Genomic DNA, 18,538 nt, shown 5'->3' with positions numbered 1-18,538 from the left:
ATGTAAGCATGAGTTATGAGTGGATGTGGAAGCATGAATATGGAAGTAATGTCTTAGGTAGGGAATCAGAATATCAGAATGTGTCGGAGAAATCTGAGAGGAGAGAAAATGTTACGGAGACAGAGGTAGTTCCTAATTTGGCGGAATTCGATTGTACTGTGAATTATGACGTAGTGTGATGCAGTAACGGCAATGTGGTTGGTGTATCGGAGAAAGTTGACGAAGTTATTGGTGGTGATTTCTATAATGTAGACCGTTGTAATGGATGTTTTAAGTAGTGAATCTTTGAGTGATACATAAGAAAGGAAACCCAGTCCGTACAATTGTTAACAATGTTGTAAACTAAATAAGTTTCTTAACAACAAACTTAAAGCGATGTACACTTTCTCTACCAATTTCGGGGTAAAAAACAGTTCTGACCTTGCTAATGCGATTAAGGATATACATATTCCAAATAACCCGACACCAGTTTCCCTAGATGTAAAAAACCTCTACAGTAGTGTCCCCATAAAGGAAACTATTCAGATTATTAAACGTAATCTGCTAACTCGTAACAAGATTAGTACTGCAGAATACACAGAATTAATGGAACTTTTAGAATTTGCGTTAACTTATAACTATTTTACATTCAATGACAAAATAAATCAACAAAAAGATGGCCTTGGGATGGGTAACAGTGTGGCTGGCACGTTAGCAGACATTTTCATGAACGACTTAGAATGTAAGTTCTTTACTAAGTTTCCACGACTGAAAGACAAGACCATATATTATAAACGTTATGTCGACGACATCTTGTTACTGTTAGAGGGGTACGAGAATGAGGTTACCGCATTTGTTCAAGCCATAGGAAACATGCACCAAAAATAGCGTTTACTACAGAAATAGAAGACGCGGGCTCAATTAACTATTTAGACCTTACCATTAACAAGGTTGAAAACAGACATAAATTTTCGATTTTCATAAAGCTTACATGTACAGATACTATTATTGGAGCCAGTTCATGCCATCCGCCTCGATATAAAAGGCTTTTTTCACCTCTATGATCCACCGACTTTTTAGATTACCATTGGCCGACAGTGAAATACGCTCTGGCTCTGAGCACTATGGGACTCAACTGCTGTGGTCATTAGTCCCCTAGAACTTAGAACTACTTAAACCTAACTAACCTAAGGACATCACACACATCCATGCCCGAGGCAGGATTCGAACCTGCGACCGTAGCAGTCGCACGGTTCCGGACTGCGCGCCTAGAACCGCGAGACCACCGCGGCCGGCCCTGAAATACGCCAAGAACTTAGTATATTAAAGCAAATTGCAGTAGCCAACGGTTTTTCAGCTAAAGATGTTATGCGCCCATACAATAGGATAAAAAAACAGAAAGCAAATAATAGGCCGACCCATAATCATCTAGAAAAAAGAAAGAATAAAGAAAACCAGAAAACTGTTCGAATGAAATTTTACGTAAAAATGCCCCAACAAATAGAAAAGTGTTAATAAATCTAAGGCTAGGTGTGGTTTTCAAGTTAACAACACTCTGAAACTCCGTTTAAAAATCGTTTGTAGTAGTTGTGACAAATTTTACATCGGTCAAACTGGCCGCTCTTTTAAAATTAGATTCAGGGAACATTTGCAAGCATATAACAAAACTGCATTCGGAATGCATTTAGCAGAAACAGGGCACACTGTAGACAATGTCGAGAGTTGTATGCGTATTTTACACAGGGCAGAAAAGGGTCGCGCTCTCGACTTGTTGGAGGAGTTAGAAATTTACAAAGCCAAAAAGCAGGAGCCCACTAGGGTACCCAACGCTTACTTTGCTTTATTTGATAACATACTACGATAACCGAATATTTTTTTTTTCCTTTATTGTAATTTTTATCACCTTACATAAGGCGGGCTGGCAGCAGCTGAGTACGCCGCTCTTCAGCCTTGAGATTTACAATAAGTAAGAAATAGAGGGGACACAGAGAATACAATCAAAAATGGCGGGCAAAACAATGTAGACACCAAAAAACAAAAAACACGGAGCCGTTCACGCCTGATGAGAAAACATCACTGACACTAGTGGACACGGCGCACAAAACAGGGACGATGGCGATGGTACACGTGAACAGTCATAACCGAATAATGCCTCGCGTGTTTATACCTAGCCTTACTTGATGAGTTATGTTGAGAACAGAAGGCATTTCCCTTACTTCCGCACAGTAGTCACTCTAATCTTGTAACTGATTATCTCCTACCTACTCATGGAATGTATAGCCAAACTATATAATTTTATATGTTGTTTAAAAGTTTTCTGTGGAAGACATGTCGCGATATATGTAAAGCCCTCTATTGGTTAAGTTCTTACGATCGGTGCGCGCCTACATAAGATCCTAGCGGCCGCCCCAACAGAGGGCGCTGTTCATTGATCTGTCTCTCTTTCAGCTGTCATATAGACATTTTATCTTTCATAAGTAATTTATAGGTTACCACAGGCAATGTATTACGCTATATTAATTGTTGACCGTAAATTCACCACAAAAAAAGGGTCGGACCTATACTCTTCATATATTTTCTTTTAATAATTTTACATAGGTAACTGCATTCATCTTTTAATGTATCACAATTGGTTTCTATGTTAGTCATCAATTTTAATACGTCTGCTACATGCATTTTATCTAATGTGCTTTTATCAGATTGTTTTTGCGTAAATGATGACTACATATAAGCAAGCCTACAGTAGCGACATCTAGGGAGGGTGTAGGCAAACAGGTTTCTGGATGCTACTGTACCTCAGTAGCTAGTTGACAATAATCACTATGTGGACGATGTGGCCTATTCTACACCATATTTTAAATATATGTGACGATGCCATTATGGCCGTATCACTTTAGGACATGGTGTGAAAAAGGTACGTTATACCATATTTTATCTGTACATTTCACTGGTGTATGACAGTATGTTGTGATAAATATTGCTGTTTTATGTTAAAAGACACACTGTTCACTAGATGTATATATTTATATATTTAAATCTGAAGATGGTCATTAGACTGAAACCGGTCATCGTCTAAATATTTGTGATCTGAGACGGGAATAAAAAAGCATTTTACAGTATTGGATCACTGTTTGTACACGCGATTATGTCGCAGTTGGTGATTACAGATCGGTGTCGTGTGTGTTCCCTAAGTGCCTATGCTATTAGCGCCAATTTTATGTAGTACCACGTTGTGTGGCACCAATTTCTGCAGTTATCCTTAATTTATGAGCATGAGTGTACTTCACACCTACCTTTTGCTACCGATTCTCACTCATGCAACTACTGCAAAATCTGATGCTCAGAGCCCCAACGCAAACTGCCTCTCAAGCTATAGATTTGGGACCTGGATCACAGAATACTGTAAGGAGTTAAAATTGCAATTACAATTCTGAATGTATTAAGTTCATATTCCGGTCAAAAATCCAAGTTGCGACGGTACCTAACACGTACTACTAAATGTAGTTGCTCTTCCAAACAGCATCCCATACATAGAAACTAGTTGCGTCTTTACCTGTGGTTAAGCCGGCCGGTGTGGCCGTGCGGTCTAGGCGCTTCAGTCTGGAACCGCGTGACCGCTCCGGTCGCAGGTTCGAATCCTGCCTCGGGTATGGATGTGTGTGATGTCCTTAGGTTAGTTAGGTTTAAGTAGTTCTAAGTTCTAGGGGACTGATGACCACAGATGTTAAGTCCCATAGTGCTCAGAGCCAAAAGGTTCAAATGGCTCTGAGCACTATGGGACTTAACTTCTGTGGTCATCAGTCCCCTAGAACTTAGAACTACTTAAACCTAACTAACCTAAGGACATCACACACATCCATGCCCGAGGCAGGATTCGAACCTGCGACCGTAGCAGTCGCGCGGTTCCGGACTGAGCGCCTAGAACCGCTAGATCACCGCAGGCCGGCCCCCGCAGCCAATTCGCAGCGAATAGTAATCTGTAGCTGTGATCCTGCAGTCAAATAGTCTGTGCATTGGCTGGAATAGCGAGTTAATAAAATACACAAACTAAAAATTAAATGAATAATTTAATGACAAGGGTACTATTCTAACGTCTGTAATTGATGTAGACGAAAGACAATTATACTGAATAATGTTTATTCAAGAAAGGACATCTCAAATAACGGCAAGTGGTCCTACGATACTCAGTTAAAATACAGACAGAAAATACCCTTATCAAATGCAGTGAAGTTAAGTTGAGAGCGACACGAGAATGGTAGCAAAATCTATAAAGTAAATAGTCATCGAAGAAAATTAAATTCATTTTCTAATCACAATATAGGCAATATTCTCCATCCCAAAATAGTTCAGAGTTCAACATATGATGCACAACTTAACACACACACGACGCACAGAATTATAAGTTATACTCTGTCTATTCTCAATTCCGTAATACAAGAGGATATATTTAGAGTGCTGTTCTGGAGCACATTCAGACATCTCGAAGTATAAGTCCCGCGAAAAGTTAAAGTATGGTAGCGGCCAATCACTTAGACGATGGAACCGCGCATGTTACTCTAGACAGGTCTGCTTTCCTCCACAACTCGCATAAACGTGTCTAGAATCGCTCCCTTGACCTCTTCACTCGAGAAGTCCCAGTCTCTACTTCACTCCCGCAATGTTACGCTACTATCTGCTTTTCCATCTGCTGAAGACAATCCACCCCAAAAATACATCGTCCTTAAAGTCTTCAGATACGATTTGATTCAAGTTGACCACTTACCGGACTAAACTAATATATTACAACAATATTTAAATAACGAACTTTTATACACATACAGTTACACTCTGATCCTTTACAGTAAATATCAGTAATACTAAATTCTTCATTTGCGTGGCCATAGTGTCCGTAGTTGCTTTGTAATTCTTGAGTGTATTTTTATTCTGTCGTCTGTCTGTGGTGAAAAAATCACGCATTTTTGTAGTTGCAACGACAGAACAAAAATATCCTCAAGAATAAGTAATATTGGTTCATATAAATAAGGGAGCATTTTTGGGCAAGTGTGCTCATGATAAATGACAACGAATTGTCGTTAAATATTATTTAAACCATAATTTAAACCTTCTCGATAGAAACGTCTTTTGGTTCTCTTTTCAACTGTGGAGTCCGCTAACACACGCGACTGACCACTTTTAAATTAGCATAGTTTTTTAATAGCACTTGCAATCAGGATTTGAATAAAGTTACTGACAAAATAGGAAACTGTACATTAAATAAATACACAAGCATGAAAAAATATGAGGTGTTCATGCTGTAGTCATTTGCTCTGTAAGTCTGGAGAATACGATGTTCTGACAAATGTTTGTGTAATTGAAACGATATAAAAGACACATAAATCCAAGAAATAAAATAGATGCAGACATGTAGCTTTTAGCGATGATAGCTATAGTGCAGTGTTATCATTTGAGATACTGTATGTTGAAATCGCATGAAGTGTTTAAAAATTGTTAATTCAGAGGTTCATTGTATAAATGTGTTTATTCATTGTGAAGAATCAGCTTCTGTTTAAAATGGGGACTTAACTTCTAAGGTCATCAGTCCCCTAGACTTAGAACTGCTTATACCTAACTAACCTAAGGACATCACATACATCCATGCCCGAGGCAGGATTCGAACCTGCGACCGTAGCAGCAGCGCGGTTCCAGACTGAAGCGCCTAGAACCGCTCGGCCACAGCTGCTGGCTCAGCTTCTGTAGTTTTAAAGATACTGAAATAGTATTGTGCAGTTGGATGTGCCTCGTTTTTCTGAGATCGCAGATGTATTCAGATTTGCTTTAATATTTGATCGTAAATTATTGTAGACTCTCAGATAGGTGTAAGAAGTCATCTTTCAATTTGTCTCAAAGCCCGCCATTGCTGGGAGCGTAGCCGGCCCTCTTAAGCGATCGACGCTTTGTCCAAATGCCCCATACCGGGATTTTCCCCACATCTTATCCTTTTCTCCTCTCTGTACCTGGCTCGCGTGCAGCGGCAGCGGCGGTCCGCACGGACGAGAATGCGCGTTCACCCCTGGGACCGCAAACCTTTGCATTCAAATACACCTTCCCTTGTACCAATTCTAGGCGGCCGATTAGCTCGCCTACACACACATAACGTTACATATTCCAGGCAGTTTTGAGAGAAGGTATTTAATATGATGTCGCAGGATATTTTGTGACGACTGCCATTTCCCAAAGTCGATTGTTGATTGATTAAAGTCTTTTCTAGTAGTGACTGCGAAGGGAGAATGCCAGTACTAGAGAGCTAAGATTTTGTCTAAAGTGTTCAATTACATTTGGGAGTGAGTCTGGTGGCGAGAAAAAGATACAATTTTTTGCCCTTCCTTGGTACTCAGCTTGCCCAAACAATGTTCTAAGATTTTATAACAGATGGATGTTAATTATATGAGACAGCAGTTTTCGTTAATCGCTTCTGCCACCCTGATGCAAACAGACGTGACCAAAGCTTTCCATCATCCAGCAGGGATAATTTTGGAAATTTGTGGTAAGGTCTTATGGGAACATACTGCTGAGGTAATCGGTCCCTAAACTTACACACTACTTAACCTAACTTAAAGTAACTTATGCTACGGACAAACACACACACCCATGCCCGAGGGAGGACTCGAACCTCCGACGGGGGGAGCCGCGTGAACCGTGACAAGACGCCCAGACCGCGCGGCAGCAGGTATAAGTTTTAATTCGAGATATGTCCTTCACACACCTGAGAAGTTAACAAGAGCAGTCGCATATGAAGTGAAATGACAGTATTAACTCGTCCCCAGGCTTGAAAATCAAAGGATTTCCTACTTCTTATGTAACGACCTGGATGTTGTTGGTACGTTAAACTGTAATGGTACACAGTATTTCAACTCTTTAGTTTGTTTTACATAAACTTTAGTTCTTAACAGTTTGTCGGCCACTTTTTATACCAAGGAATGCAGGGGGAACATTGTGTTGACTCGTGCATCTCACATAATTTCACCCTCTTGGTGTAAAACCCAACGATCAAACTTCATGGCGAAATCCAGCCCTTTGAACTGTTTTCTGTGTGCTGTCAAGTGTTACTGAAGGTTTCTGTTATTTCTCCGTTGTTGGATTCGAGCAGTCACCTGTAGATTCCTAAAGGCTGTCTTAGGAAGACATTGATGGACATCCAGACTGTGAGTTTCCTCTTAAAGCTCTAATTTTTCAAGCGGTAGACATGTGCTACAGTCGTAGCTACAGCAGCAGCCAAGGGCGTAACGAACGAAGGGCAGGTGAAGGCATTTCACTCCCCATCCCTAGAATAAAAAGTTCGTAAACCAAATACATATCCTGCCCTGCCAGACAGACGTATCAGTTCTGCATCAGTTTGAAGAAAATTAGAATATGTAATGAATATTAATCAATAGCAACTGTTCCCATACTCATTTGTCGTGGAACTTCAAAAATACAGTATTTACGATATGATATTGCAGTGCCTCTGTTGTTCTTGAGTACGATGCAACGTTCCCTCTGACAACTACGGCGGCAACAGACACTAGGAATGAAATGAATTTGCAGTTGCGAATATGGACAACCATAAGCTGTATAATCAAATAATGACAATGAAAATCTCTGCCGGATTGCGTCTCGAACCCCAAAAAAAAAAAAAAAAAAAAAAAAAAAAAAAAAAAATGGTTCAAATGGCTCTGAGCACTATTTCACATCTGAGGTCATCAGTCCCGTAGAACTTAGAACTACTTAAACCTAACTAACCTACGGCCATCACACACATCCATGCCCGAGGCAGGATTAGAACCTGCGACCGTAGCAGCCGCGTGGTTCCAGACTGAAGCGCCTAGAACCGCTCGGCCACCGCGGCCGGCCCTCGAACCCAGATTTCTCGCTTATCGCGAGCGGTCGCCTTACCATTAGGCTATCTGAGCACACCTCATGTCCAGACACAAACTTCCGTATGTCGTCAGCCATGTGTCTACAAGTTGCACTCGTACATTCATAGTGTATGAGGGTCGCTCATTAAGTAATGCCACACATTTGTTTTTGAAAAAAGCTATTAATATACATAGACAATTGTCCTTGTTGGTGCTTCATATTTGATGTTTGTTCTGTGCGCCGGTGAAGTTTCGAACCTTTCTGGCAGATGGTAGGGCCGTAGTACAGCGTCAAAATGGCGTCTACGTACGACTCACGTTACAAGCAGCGTGCCGTTATTGAATTCTTGTGTGCAGAAAAAGAAACGTAGTGAACATCCATAACATTTGTGTGCAGTGTATGGCGATGCTGCAGTTGATAGGAGTACAGTTGGGCGATGGGTAAAGAAAGTTACAGCCTTAGGAAGTGCGGAAACAGAGGTCTGTGATCATACACGCTCGGGACGTCCTGTCACAGCCACTGCTCCAGACATTCTGAATAGCGCGGGTGCAATTATTTGTGCCGACCGGCGTATCACAATTCGACAGTTGGCTCTACGGTTGTCGTCAGCATTGGAAGTGCGTCTGCAATGATCGAGACTCTCGTATGCTCACGATGGGTTGCACGGATGCTCACAGCGGACCACAAGGTTCAAAGACAGGCCATTTCATTTGAATTGTTGGAGCGTTTTGAGACCAACGGAGAGGGATCGTTATGGGGGACGAAAGCTGGGTGCACCACTTTGCGCCAAACAAAAACGCAGTCATGGAGTGCCATCATCCTCATTCACCAAAAAAGAAGAAATTCAAGACAACCCTCTCTGCTGGGAACGTCATGGTGACAGTCTTCTGGGATTGTGATGGCGTCATTCTCGTGGATATGGTGCCAAGACGGTCAACCATCAATTCAGAGCCATACGTGAAGACCCTGAATAAACTCAAGAACCGTTTCCGACGTGTTCGATTGGACAAGAATCCAGCAGAAATCCTGCTCCAACACGATAATGCACGCCCACACACAAGTCTGAGAATCCGGAAACACATCGCCAAATTGGGCTGGACATCATTGCCTAATCCACCCTACAGTCCCGAGTCATGGACGACATTACGGTGCAAGACAACGCCACGTCAAAATGGAATCACAAACATGAGACGCAGAGAAACAAACAACGATGCGACGCATACAATGACTCACACGACACTGAGGACAAACAAGGAAGCTCTCGCAGCGCAACGATAGAGGCGGGAACAGGCGCAACCTAATCGCCCAGCGTGCGAAGTGTAAATGAGAAATAAAAGTATTGGCCGGCCGAACCAGTCCTACAGCTATTCAGCTGTGCTCCGCAGGGCGACCACTCGGGTATCGAGGTGTACATTTACTCAGGAGAAAGAGATTCAAAATGGTCCAAATAGCTCTGAGCACTATGGGACTTAACGCCTGAGGTCATCAGTCCCCTAGAACTTACAGCTACTTAAACCTAACTAACCTAAGGACATCACACACATCCATGCCCGAGGCAGGATTCGAACCTGCGACCGTAGCGGTCGCTCGGCTCCAGACTGTAGCGCCTAGAACCGCATGGCCACTCCGGCTGGCAAAGAGAATCACAAATTGAGCAAGTCAGTAACCCCTTGATCCACCTCTGGCGTTATGCAGGTAGTTATCAGGCTTGGCACTGATTGATAGAGTTGTTGGATGTCCTCATGAGGGATATGGTGTCAACTTCTGTTCAATTGACGAGTTAGATCGTCAAAATCCCGAGTTGACTGGAGGGTCCTGGCCGTAATCCTCCAAACGTTATCAGTTGAGGAGAGATCAGACCATGTTGCTGGTCAAGGGAGGGTTTGGCAAGCACGAAGACGAGCAGTAGGAACTCTCGCCGGGCGCGGCGGACGTTATCTTGCTGAAATGTAAGTCGAGGATGGCGTGCCAAGAAGGGCACCAAAATGGGGCGGAATGTACTGCTGTCCTGTAAGGGGGCCGCGGATGACAACTAAAAGGGTCCTGTTAAGAAAAGAAATACCACTCCATACCATCACTCCTGGTTGTCGCGCCTTACGGCGGGCGACAGTCAGTGTGGTATCTCACCACTGTCTGGGGCGTCTCCAGACACATCGTCGTGGAATCTCATTGACTGGAGTAGAATTGTCTTCAGTGACGTATCCCGCCTCGAACTGAGTCCTGATGACCAGCGAACGACCCGCCAACCGGGAGTGATGATGGTGATGGGTGCCATTTCTTTTCATAGTAGGACCCCTTTGGTTGCCATCTGCGGCTCCCTCAGGACAGCGGTACGTCGACTATACTCTACACCTCGTTTTGTTGTCCTTTGTGGCAAGTCATCCTCAATCTACATTTCAGCAAGATAATACCCGCCTGCACACGCCGAGAATTTTTCTACTGCTTGTCGTCGTACTTGCCAAACCCTACCTTGGCCAGCAAGGTCGCCTAATCTCCCCCAATTGAGAACATCTGGAGCATTATAGCTAAAGTCCTCCAGCCACCTCGGGATTTTGACGATCCAACGCACCAGCTGAACAGAACTTTGCACGATATGCTAAAGGAGAACAACAACTCGATCAATCAATGCCAAGCTGAGTAACTACTTGCATAAGGACCAGAGGTAAACCAACAGGTTATTGACTTGCTCAATCTGTATAAAGTTCTCTCTCCTGAATAAACCATCCATTTTTTTTTGAAATTGTAATGATTTCTTCGTCTCTACATATACATCACATCTACCTATTCCCGTCTCCTTCGGATAATTCCTTCGTGGTACCTCTCTCTTGGTGAGTGTAGTACTCTTGTGAACCATAGCCTTTACAAAGTGATGGTCCTGCGGTGACGCGCGAAACCAATAACTCTTTTGTCCGTTATTACATTACTGGCCATTAAAATTGCTACACGAAGAAGAAATGCAGATTATAAACGGGTATTCATTGGACAAATATACTAGAACTGACATGTGATTACATTTTCACGCAATTTGGGTGCATAGATCCTGAGAATTCAGTACCCACAACAACCACCTCTGGCCGTAATAACGGTCTTGATACGCCTGGGCATTGAGTCAAACAGAGCTTGGATGGCGTGTACAGGTACAGCTGCCCATGTAGCTTCAACACGATACCACAGTTCATCAAGAGTAGTGACTGGCGCATTGTGACGAGCCAGTTGCTCGGCCACCATTGACCAGACGTTTTCAATTGGTGAGAGATCTGGAGAATGTGCTGGCCAGGGCAGCAGTCGAACATTTTCTGTATCCAGAAAGGCCCGCACAGGATCTGCAACATGCGGTCGTGCATTATCCTGCTGAAATGTAGGGTTTCGCAGGGATCGAATGAAGGGCAGAGCCACGGGTCGTTACACATCTGAAATGTAACGTCCACTATTCAAAGTGCCGTCAATGCGAACAAGAGGTGACAGACGTGTAACCAATGGCACACCATACCATCACGCCAGGTGATACGCCAGTATGACGATGACGAATACACGCTTGCAATATGCGTTCACCGCGATGTCGCCAAACACGGATGCGACCATCACGATGCTGTAAACAGACCCTGGATTCAACCGAAAGGATGACGTTTTGCCATTCGTGCACCCAGGTTCGTCGTTGAGTACACCATCGCAGGCGCTCCTGTCTGTGATGCAGCGTCAAAGGTAACCGCAGCCATGGACTCCGAGCTGATAGTCCATGCTGTTGCAAACGTCGTCGAACTGTTCGTGCAGATGGTTGTTGTCTTGCAAACGTCCCCACCTGTTGACTCAGGGAGCGAGATGTGGGTGCACGATCCGTTACAGCCATGCGGATAAGATGCCTGTCATCTTGACTGCTGGTGATACGAGGCCGTTGGGATCCAGCACGGCGTTCCGTATTACCCTCCTGAACCCAACGATTCCATATTCTGCTAACAGTCATTGGATCTCGACCAACGCGAGCAGCAATGTCGCGATACTATAAACCGCAATCGCGATAGGCTACAATCCCACCTTTATCAAAGTCGGAAACGTGATGGTACGCATGTCTCCTCCTTACACGAGGCATCGCAACAACGTTTCACCAGGCAACGCCGGTCAACTGCTGTTTGTGTATGAGAAATCGGTTGGAAACTTTCCTCATGCCAGCACGTTGTAGGTGTCGCCACCGGCGCCAACCTTGTGTGGTGTAGCAATTTTAATGGCCAGTAGTGTATTTATGAAGAACGTTTTATAAAATCTTTGACGTAGTACTAGGGTACGATTCTTTATAAAATTTGGAACGTAGTCCCAGCTTTTGTAAAAGATATGTCAGAGAACTTTGACAGTGTAATATTGGCCGAAGCTCATGTGTAGAGCTAACATTGTGTCACGAAAGCGCAACTTTATCCTCCCAGGCCTCCTCGCCCCTACGGTTGTACGAACGCCGGGAACAGGTGAGTGGTGCTTCCTTCTACCGCAGTCCGCATGCCCCCGAGAGTTTGTTTGGGACACTGCGAACAAATTATACAATACACGTGCTGCATGCTGTTGCGCTCCAAGGAGGCCTATTGTTGAGGACAGAGACAAGAACAGTATTTACCGATTGGCTCTAAAATAAGCTGCACATCTTATCCAAATTTCATCCTCGACAAGTTTGGGTGCTGCTTGTATTCGCTACCTTATCTTTTTACAAACAGTTGATGAGCAAAAATTAAATTCATTTCCAACAATAAAACTAGCGTCTGTAGCTGAAACTGGCGACAAGACATTTTATTACGCAACAGTGCAAACTTTTACCGTTGTTTTTTTGGCGTTCAGGTTGTGTAGGACTGTCTGTATTGTTTCGCTAGCTTATAATTCAGTTTCAGTTGGATACTGGTAAGAAAGCCTGATTTATGACGACACGAACGACCGTTTAGAGGGAAAAGCATCATCAAACCAAGGAATTTGGCGTAGTTAGGATGCAAGCTTCAAACTTTCAGCCGTGCGTTATGCCAGAACTACAACTAACAGAGAGGCCGAAAGAAAGTGTGGGTGGACTGGACGAATGTAATGTGCGACACTGAGTTGCTTCAGAGGAAAAATGGAAGAAGACGATGTGGCAAGTATCCGGGACTTACAGCTGAGTTTCTTTCCTGTGCGTAAGATAAGAGGAAAGATTGATCCCTATCTCACGGGAAATGAACCAACTGAAGGCATTGGAAATCGCAAAAGTCTTAAACGTGCCAAAACGAGAATTTATTGCGAATATGGTTGGTGTCGTCGGTTGATGTGGAGAAATGGTCTTGCACCCCTGCAAAGTCCTACATTAGCACCGACAATGCCAGCAGCGTTTTATCATCCAGTTGCGAAAGTGTCACCCATACCCTTTTCGTCAGACTGGCAATGCCGACGAAACGCCAGTATTGACATACCGAGCAATACGAAAGTAGACATGAAAGGGGCAAAAAGTATCTCATTAAGAGGGACCTGGACTGAAAAAAAGAGAATAACTGTGATGTTTGTGCTGTTAGAGCCTTAGGAGGAAAGTTACCTCCTTATGTCATTCTGAATAGAAAAACTATGCCCAAAGAAAACTTTCCTTTGGGCGTTGTGATTGGCTGCCAAGAAAAGGATTGGATGACAACGTAACTAATGGTTGACTAAACTTCCTGGCAGATTAAAACTGTGTGCCCGACCGAGACTCTAACTCGGGACCTTTGCCTTACGCGGGCAAGTGCTCTACCATCTGAGTTACCGAAGCACGACTCACGCCCGGTCCTCACAGCTTTACTTCTGCCAGTATCTCGCCTCCTACCTTCCAAACTTTACAGGTTCGCAGGAGAGCTTCTGTAAAGTTTGGAAGGTAGGAGGCGAGATACTGGCAGAAGTAAAGCTGTGAGGACCGGGCGTGAGTCGTGCTTCGGTAGCTCAGATGGTAGAGCACTTGCCCGCGAAAGGCAAAGGTCCCGAGTTCGAGTCTCGGTCGGGCACACAGTTTTAATCTGCCAGGAAGTTTCACATCAGCGCACACTCCGCTGCAGAGTGAAAATCTCATTCTGGAATGGTTGACCAGTTGTCTACTGTTTGGAATCGCAGACATGGGACACTGCTTGCTAAGAGAGCGATGCTAGTTTCGGATGCTTTTAAGGGACATCTACCCGCCGAAGTACAAGATAAACTCGCTGCACAAAAGACTGATCTTGTCATAATACCTGGAGGAATGACTTCAAAACTACAGGTATTAGATGTGGCCATATACAAACCGTTCAAGGACAGCCTCTGTGTTCAGATTGGCTCCTGGAAGAATACCATGTCCTTTGCGGGTCCCACACCGCCTGGTAAGATTAAGAAGCCACCAATCACCCTTTTGTTGGAATGGATTCTTGTTTCGTGCTTCTCAGGCTCCATTATCAAGGGGTTCAAGAAATGCTGCATATCGAATACGCTGGATGGCAGTGAGGATGGCGTACTGTGGTAAGAGAGTGAAGCTACCTGACAAACTCTTCAATCCATTCCCAAAGCTGGCCTGATTTTCTGCATCTAGATCTACATCTACATGATTACTCTGCAATTCACAATTAAGTACCTGGCAGAGAGTTCATCGAACCCCCTTTAAGGTACTTCTCTGCCGTTGCATTCTCTTTATTACGATGATCATTTCTCCCTATGTAGGTGGGGGGTAGTCATTGAAATTTCATGTGAAGGTCCTGCAGCACCGAAAAACGGCTTTGTTTTAATGAGTGCCACCCCAATTTGCGTATCGTACTCGTGGCACTGTCTCCCCTATTTCGCAATAATACAACACGAGGTGCCCTTCATTAAACTTTTTCGATGTGCTTTGTCGAACCTATCTGATGCGGGTCCCACATCGCACAGCAACACTCCAGAAGAGTGTGTACAAGCGTAGTGTAGGCTGTCGCTTTAAAATACCTGTTTCATTTTCAAAGTATTCTGCCAGTAAATCGTAGTCTTTGGTTTGCTTTACCCACAACATTATCTATATGATCGTTCCAATTTAAGTTACTCCTAATTGTAATTCCCAAGTATTTAGTCGAGTTTGAAGTCTTTAGATGTGATTTATCGTGTAACTGAAATTTCTCTGATTCTCTTTAGTGCTCATGTGGATGACTTAACACTTTTCAAGTTTTAGAGTCAATTGCCGATTTTTGCACCATGCATATACCTTGTCTAAATCATTTTGCAATTCGTTTTGATCATATTATGACATTAGCTGACGGTGAATGACAGCTTCATCTACAAACAGTCTAAGGGCCGATTGTATAAACATCGCTGACTGGAGATCAAATTTGACGTTAGATCAGAAATTGAACTGTGTTCAGGACTCAACTCTATTATAATAACGCTAAACCTGGATCCACCGATGCAGGTTCAGATTTGATCTTAGGTAGCACGTAACACGCTTGGCAGCACGGCTAAAATTGGCTATTGACACGATTATCAAGCTTCGACTGCAGATATTTATCGTACACCGTAGATGACCAGTACTAGGTTCCAATTTAAGTGTCATGTTATAACCGTGGGAGCAGGTAAACAGAAAGAGAAGCGATAGTCAAACTCCCCTCAATATGGGAAACATTTTCTGCTGGAAATTGTGTAGGGCCGTATAAAGATATAATTGAGTGCAGAAAAACAGATAAAGTCACTGTGGCCAAGAAGGTAGAGGCATGGAGGGCCGTATAAAGATATAATTGAGTGCAGAAAAACAGATAAAGTCACTGTGGCCAAGAAGGTAGAGGCATGGAGAGAAGTTGCTGTTGACTTTAATTCTAGACAGTTCTGCAACCTGTTGCTGCATCTGCTCTAAGCAGATCACCAACCACTATTTGAAACGATCCTGTGACGTAAAATCATAACGTTAACAGCAACATCCACATTGCAGTCAGTGGTTGGTTTCATCAGATAGTCAATGAGCCTTAGTTGCAGCTACTCTACAGTACTTTTCTTCCAAGCCTTAGTTGCAGATGCTCTACAGTGCTTTTGTCAAAACGAAACCTCAACGTAAATGACTTGTTATTTAACTCCAAGAGTAGGTTCACCCTTTCATGGAACGTGCGGGGAGCTCGTTGGGTCTCGTCCTCAATGTTCTCTGTGGACACAGCTGAATGCTCAGGTATTTCGTTTGGAAAGGAAACAGTATAAAAATATGGCATTTAAGTCTTTGATCGCTATTTTTTATTTTCAATGACCGGTTTCAGGCTAGCTGCCCATCTTCAGATCATATTTTGCAGGTACAGAGTAACTTGTCAGTACAGAACTATCGGTTCGCTGTCATGAGTTACGAAGATGGGCAGCTAGCCTGAAACCGGTCATTGAAAATAAAAAATGGCGATCAAAGACTGAAATGCCATATTTTTATTTAAAGAACGATCGCGGCAATCCCGTTAAGACAATCATGTCTAGTTTTGATAAAGGAAACAGTATAATTAACAAAGCGTATAGTTATTACACACAGAATTTTGTCCAATAGTGGTCCAGAACGTTCGGAAAATAGAGGGTATGGTATGGTTTCAGCGGTATGTAATAGCATGTTGTAGTTATCTTTACGACCAATGAGAAGTAGAGAAAGTAGTAACAAATATGAAAAAGATTCAAGAATTAACGTGGGTTCGAACAGGTGCACTGCAGTTCACAACGCAATCTCTGAGCCACCGAAATTAATGGTTAGTTTATTTCAAAATACTTACTTATTGGAATAATCATAGCAGTTTAAGGACGGGTTCGGTAGTTAAAAATTTAATAAGAATTACATAGTTACTGCTACTCGAGCCGAAAGGCAGCATATATAAGTAATGTTGAATCGTTATTGGCTGCTGTCGGAATTCCCATACTTAACTGTTCACTGCAAATATTTCGAATTTTTCTTTCTTGCTCTACTGCTAAATGCCTATAAAATGCCTCTGAACTAATTACATAAATTGCAAGTAGTCTCCCAAGAGCTGTCAGGAGATTAATCATTAACTACACATGAGAGCCGGTAAGTGCCTTAACCTGACCTTACAGTTCGAAGAAAAGTATTTTGAGCATCAGCGGCGTGGGATTGGCGTAGTCACATATTTACTTCTCATTTTTTGTGTGAATAACAACTTTTTTTAAATTATTTCAGTTGGTATCTGTTAAAAACAAAAGCGATGAATCGTAGTGTCACTACACTATAAACTTATGGTTAGAGCTGAACCTGTCTTTGAACCGCGAATTTTCGCCAGTCAAATATGGTCCGACTTGACGGCGATATGATCTGTGGTTAACGTTTATACAGTGCAGATTTCCAGGTTAAGCTTGAACTAAGGTCATTTTCTGTCTTAACCTAAGGTTAAATCGTCCCTAAGAGGACATCTCAGATTGTCTGTTCCTGTGAAACACAACTAGCTCTTTATTCACATGAAGTGTTGAGTGCTATTGACAAGGGATTTCAGATAGATTCCGTATTTCTGGATTTCCGGAAGGCTTTTGACACTGTACCACACAAGCGGCTCGTAGCGAAATTGCGTGCTTATGGAATCGTCTCAGTTATGTAACTGGATTTGTGATTTCCTGCCAGAGAGATCACAGTTCGTAGTAATTGACGGAATGTCATCGAGTAAAACAGAAGTGATTTCTGGCGTTCCCCAAGGTAGTGTTATAGGCCCTTTGCTGTTCCTTATCTATAAACGATTTTGGAGACAATCTGAGCAGCCGTCTTCGGTTGTTTGCAGATGACGCTGTCGTTTATCAACTAATAAAGTCATCATAAGATCAAAAGAAACTGCAAAGTTAGTATGGGCAGAGGTCGTTGTTGGCAACCGGAATATTGGATCCTTTTACCGACCTCCCAATTCAGATGATACGGTTGCTGAAAGGTTCAAAGAAAACTTGAGTTTGATTTTAAACACGTACCCGACTCATACGAGAATAGTTGGTGGTGACTTTAATTCACCCTCGATATTTTGGCGCAAATAAATATTCAATTCCTTAGGTACGCATAAAATATCATCCGAAATTTTGCCAGACGCATTCTCTGAAAATTATTTCGAGCAGTTAGTTCATGAGCCCACGCGAATAGTAAACGGTTGTGAAAACACACTTCACCTCTTAGCAACAAATAATCCTGAGTTAATAACGAGCATAAAACCGATTCAGGGATTAGTTAACTCAGGATTGTCGTAGCGAGATTGAACATTGTAATCCCCAAATCCTCGAAAAATAAGCGAAAAATATGCCTATTCAAAAAAGCAGAAAAAAAATTCACCTGACGCCTTCCTGAGATACAATCTCCACTCATTCCAAATTAATAATATAAGTGTAGACCAGATGTGGCTTAAATTAAAAGAAATAGTATCGGCAGCAATCGAGAGATTTATACCAAATAAACTAACAAACAACGGAGCAAATCCTCCTTGGTACACACAATGGGTTAGAACGCTGTTGCAGAAACAATGAAACAAACGTGCCAAATTTAAACAGACGCAAAATCTCGACGATTTGCCATCTTTTACAGAAGCTCGAAATTTAGCGCGGACTTCAATGCGAGATGCTTATAACAGTTTCCACAATGAAACTTTGTCTCGAAACCTGGCAGAAAATCCAAAGAGATTCTGGTCGTATGTGAAGTATGTTAGCGGCAAGAAACAATCAATGCCTTCTCTGCGCGATAGCAATGGAGATACTATAGAAGACAGTGCTGCCAAAGCAGAGTGACTAAACA

This window comes from Schistocerca nitens, chromosome 2, assembly GCF_023898315.1.
Source record: "Schistocerca nitens isolate TAMUIC-IGC-003100 chromosome 2, iqSchNite1.1, whole genome shotgun sequence".
Classification (NCBI taxonomy): Eukaryota; Metazoa; Arthropoda; class Insecta; order Orthoptera; family Acrididae; genus Schistocerca; species Schistocerca nitens.
The sequence above is the reverse complement of the archived record's forward strand: the minus strand, read 5'-3'. Positions refer to the sequence as shown.